Source organism: Lipotes vexillifer, unplaced genomic scaffold, assembly GCF_000442215.2.
Source record: "Lipotes vexillifer unplaced genomic scaffold, Lipotes_vexillifer_v1.1 scaffold549, whole genome shotgun sequence".
In the NCBI taxonomy this organism is placed as follows: Eukaryota; Metazoa; Chordata; class Mammalia; order Artiodactyla; family Lipotidae; genus Lipotes; species Lipotes vexillifer.
In genome coordinates this window covers 838,913-844,372 of record NW_006791400.1, presented here as the reverse complement: position 1 = coordinate 844,372, position 5,460 = coordinate 838,913, and positions in this window count along the sequence as shown.

Below are 5,460 nucleotides of genomic sequence, written 5' to 3'. Positions count from 1 at the left end.
AAGTCCACAGACACCCCAAAACACACCACCAGATGTGGACCTGCCCACTAGAGAGACAAGATCTAGCCTCATACACCACAACACAGCCACTAGTCCCCTCCACCAGGAAGCCTACACAACCCACTGAACCAACCTTAGCCACTGGAGACAGACATCAAAAACAACGGGAGCTACGAACTTGCAGCCTGCAAAACCTGCAAAAAGGAGACCCCAAACACAGTAAGATAAGCAAAATGAGAAGATAGAAAAACACACATCAGATGAAGGAGCAAGATACAAACCTAACAAATGAAGAGGAAATAGGCAGTCTACCTAAAAAAGAATTCAGAATAATGATAGTAAAGATGATCCAAAATCTTGGAAATAGAATAGACAAAATGCAAGAAACATTTAACAAGGACCTAGAAGAACTAAAGATGAAACAAACAACGATGACCAACATAATAAATGAAATTAAAAATACTCTAGATGGGATCAATAGCAGAATAACTGAGGCATAAGAACGGATAAGTGACCTGGAAGATAAAATAGTGGAAATAACTACTGCACAGCAGAATAAAGAAAAAAGAACAAAAAGAACTGAGGACAGTCTCAGAGACCTCTGGGACAACATTAAGTGCACCAACATTCAAATTATAGGGGCTCCAGAAGAAGAAGAGAAAAAGAAAGGGACTGAGAAAATATTTGAAGAGATTATAATTGAAAACTTCCCTAATATGGGAAAGGAAATAGTTAATCAAGTCCAGGAAGCACAGAGAGTCCCATACAGGATAAATCCAAGGAGAAATATGCCAAGACACATATTAATCAAACTGTCAAAAATTAAATACAAAGAAAACATATTAAAAGCAGCAAGGGAAAAACAACAAATAACACACAAGGGAATCCCCATAAGGTTAACAGCTGATCTTTCAGCAGAAACTCTGCAAGCCAGAAGGGACTGGCAGGACATATTTAAAGTGATGAAGGAGAAAAACCTGCAACCAAGATTACTCTACCCAGCAAGGATCTCATTCAGATTTGATGGAGATATTAAAACCTTTACAGACAAGCAAAAGCTGAGACAGTTCAGCACCACCAAACCAGCTTTACAACAACTGCTAAAGGAACTTCTCTAGGCAAGAAACACAAGAGAAGGAAAAGACCTACAATAACAAACCCAAAACAATTAAGAAGATGGGAATAGGAACATACATATCGATAATTACCTTAAATGTAAATGGACTAAATGCTCCCACCAAAAGACACAGATTGGCTGAATGGATACAAAAAAAAGACCCATATATTTGCTGTCTACAAGAGACCCACTTCAGACCTAGAGACACATACAGACTGAAAGTAAGGGGTTGGCAAAAGATATTTCATGCAAATGGAAACCAAAAGAAAGCTAGACTAGCAATTCTCATATCAGACAAAATAGACTTTAAAATAAAGACTATTAGAAGAGACAGAGAAGCACGCTACATAATGATCAAGGGATCGATCCAAGAAGAAGATATAACAATTGCAAATATTTATGCACCCAACATAGGAGCACCTCAATACATAAGGCAAAAACTAACAGCCATAAAAGGGGAAATCGACAGTAACACATTCATAGTAGGGGACTTCAACACCCCACTTTCACCAATGGACAGATCATCCAAAATGAAAATAAATAAGGAAACACAAGCTTTAAATGATACATTAAACAAGATGGACTTAATTGATATTTATAGGACACTCCATCCAAAAACAACAGAATACACATTTTTCTCAAGTGCTCATGGAACATTCTCCAGGATAGATCATATCTTGGGTCACAAATCAAGCCTTGGTAAATTTAAGAAAATTGAAATTGTATCAAGTATCTTTTCCGACCACAACGCCATGAGACTAGATATCAATTATAGGAAAAGAGCTGTAAAAAATACAAACACATGGAGGCTAAACAATACACTACTTAATAACGAAGTGATCACTGAAGAAATCAAAGAGGAAATTAAAAAATACCTAGAAACAAATGACAATGGAGATACAACGACCCAAAACCTATGGGATGCAGCAAAAGCAGTTCTAAGAGGGAAGTTTATAGCAATACAAGCCCACCTTAAGAAGCAGGAAACATCTCGAATAAACAACCTAACCTTGCACCTCAAGCAATTAGAGAAAGAAGAACAAAAAAACCCCAGAGTTAGCAGAAGGAAAGAAATCATAAAAATCAGATCAGAAATAAATGAAAAAGAAATGAAGGAAACAATAGCAAAGATCAATAAAACTAAAAGCTGGTTCTTTGAGAAGATAAACAAAATAGATAAACCATTAGCCAGACTCATCAAGAAAAAAAGGGAGAAGACTCAAATCAATAGAATCAGAAATGAAAAAGGAGAAGTAACAACTGACACTGCAGAAATAAAAAAAATCATGAGGGATTACTACAAGCAACTCTATGCCAATAAAATGGACAATCTGGAAGAAATGGACAAATTCTTAGAAATGCACAAACTGCCAAGACTGAATCAGGAAGAAATAGAAAATATGAACAGACCAATCACAAGCACTGAAATTGAAACTGTGATTAAAAATCTTCCAACAAACAAAAGCCCAGGACCAGATGGCTTCACAGGCGAATTCTATCAAACATTTAGAGAAGAGCTAACACCTATCCTTCTCAAGCTCTTCCAAAATGTAGCAGAGGGAGGAACACTCCCAAGCTCATTCTATGAGGCCACCATCACCCTGATACCAAAACCAGACAAGGATGTCACAAAGAAAGAAATCTACAGGCCAATATCACTGATGAACATAGATGCAAAAATCCTCAACAAAATACTAGCAAACAGAATCCAACAGCACATTAAACGGATCATACACCATGATCAAGTGGGGTTTATTCCAGGAATGCAAGGATTCTTCAATATACGCAAATCAATCAACGTGACACACCATAAAAAAAAAAAAAAGAAGCGAGATTGCTGGATCATATAGTAGTTCTATTTTTAATTTTTTGAGAAACCTCCATACTATTTTCTATAGCATCATTTTATAGTCCCACGACCAGTGCATTTCTTCCTTTTGTACACATCCTTGCCAATGCTTGTTACTTAAAAAAAAAAAAAAAAAGTTATCCTGACAGATGTGAGGTAATATCTCATGGTTTTGATTTGCATTTACCTGATGATTAGTGACGTTGAGCATATTTTCATGTACCTGTTTGCCACTGGTATGTTTTCTTTGGAAAAATGTCTATTTAAGTCCTTTGCCCATTAAAAAAAAAAAAAAGGAAAAGAGGAAGGAAATTGTAAGGTAACCCGGCAGTATTTATCAAAATTTCAAATGTGCATTTCCTTTTGGACAGCAATTTCACCACTGGGAATTTACCTTAAGGATATCCTTGGAAAAATACCTCACAATGGTGAGCATGTATAAATTAGGGCAGGTCAGCACACGCTGCGGTAACAGACAGCGTCCCGGATCTTCTGGCTTACCGCGTAAATTGGAGTCGTTACACACAGAGCACAGTAAGTAAGGCAGATCAGCAGGAGGCTCTGCTCCATACAATGACTCGGGACCCAGGCAGCCGAGCCTTCACCGCCTCTGAGCTGCGCCCTGCAGAACTCGTGACATCCTCATCGAAGCAGCAGGGGGCCAGGGAGCCTGGGATCCCACACCTGCTCTTTTGTCCTTCACACGACATCCCCATCGTGGCCCATTGCCCTCAACCTAATTGCAAGTGAACCTGAGGAAAACAGAGGAGTATGTAATTACCTGATGAGCCCCACTGTCTCTGCCATTAACCATGAGATACGCACGATGTATTGTGTGTAGAAGCTTAAAAACCAAATTTTGCTCGTGGGTGATGATTTAAATGAACTGTGGCGGTTGAAAAAAAGTGAATCTGAATGTACCAATGAGGAAAGATCTCCTAGAGGTATTATTTACCAAAAAAGCATGAACAATGTGAATAGTGTGATCTCTAGAGACATCATTTAAAATAGATAGATAGGTAGGTAGATAGATAGATGACAGATAGATGCAAGTATGTACATACAATGTCTTCCAAAACAGGTAGATAATATTCTGGTTATGACGGTTGCTTTAAGGAATGGAGGAAGGGATGGGAAAGGAAACATAATTTTTTCCAGATGCAAGCACAATACTAATTCTTTTTTTAAATTTATCAAATGAATAGTTCTTCAGATAGTAAGTGATGAACACTTTTCTAAATATGTACAAATTGCTTTAACAACTAATAAATGAAAACTTTCAGGTTTAACCACTTAGTCAAGTTTTCAAGCATTTAAACATTATTACTTAAATACTTCTAAGCATGTAAACTCCCCAAATTAGTACAGTTGACCCTTGAACAACATAGGGGTTAGGGGCACTGGCCCTCTACACAGGCAAATATCTGCATATAACTTATGACCTATAACTCTGCTCTTTCAACTTTTCTGGATATCTGAACATTTTCAAAGCAAAAAGCTAAGGAAAATGAAATGATAAAAAGCTTAGCACCTAAGAACAGAGAGCTTCACGAACCTCCTATCTTTCTGAGGTAGGTGGAGTTCAGAGGTTGCCATATTAAAACGTCAGATATCAGGCATCAAAATCTGAAATCAAGACACATCACAGGAAACAGTGGTGACAACAGTCTAGTGGGAGGAGTTGTCTAAAAGGATTTCTGTTCAGGCCTGTAAAAAGCTGGGCAACCTTGTTAAGCGAAACCAGACCCTTCAAACTGTTCATCGCTGTCATAAACATGGTACCTGCTTGGCTGGAGCTGCTGTTTGAAAAATTCAGTTGCCCTGTTTCAAACACTTTTCTGGAATCTGATCTTCAAGTTAATGTAAAGGAAACTCTTAAAAACAAATGCACAGGGGATGAAAAGCCATAGGACTGTAATCTATCCTCTCCTGCGTCCTTGGGGTGGTGGTGACTCACGGAGAAGGTATGTCCCTCCAGGTCATTCTCGGGGAGGCAGGGATGCCACCATCAGAGTTGACAGCCGCCTCTCTCTGCATCCTTGATGATGCCGCACACAGAGGTTTATGAGTCCTGCCCGTTGAGTTCCATGCAAACCCTGACATTTCCCACATTCATTTCGCTGCAGCCAAACCCTGTCCCCATGGCACAGAGCTGAGGCGACCGGAGAGAAGGAACCATCAAGGGGTATTTTCCGTCATCTGACAAAGTGAATCGTAGCTTCCTCTTTGGGTGGTGAGTGGTGCTTCTGCCACGTGCTGGAGACCCTTTTAATGAACCTGACACACGTGCTCCTGGAAAGAACACACGTGGCGTGTCCTTTTTCTGACACTCAGACAACAGTATGGTGGAAGCCGTGTGTGTCAATTACAGTGAGATTAACACCGTCATTATTTTTATCTAAGGTAGTTAAGGGAGTTGGTAGGCCCCCCTTATCTTTTCCTCTCTCCTTTATAAGGAGAAAAGTTAAACGGCAGAGACCCAGGTCTCAGCAGG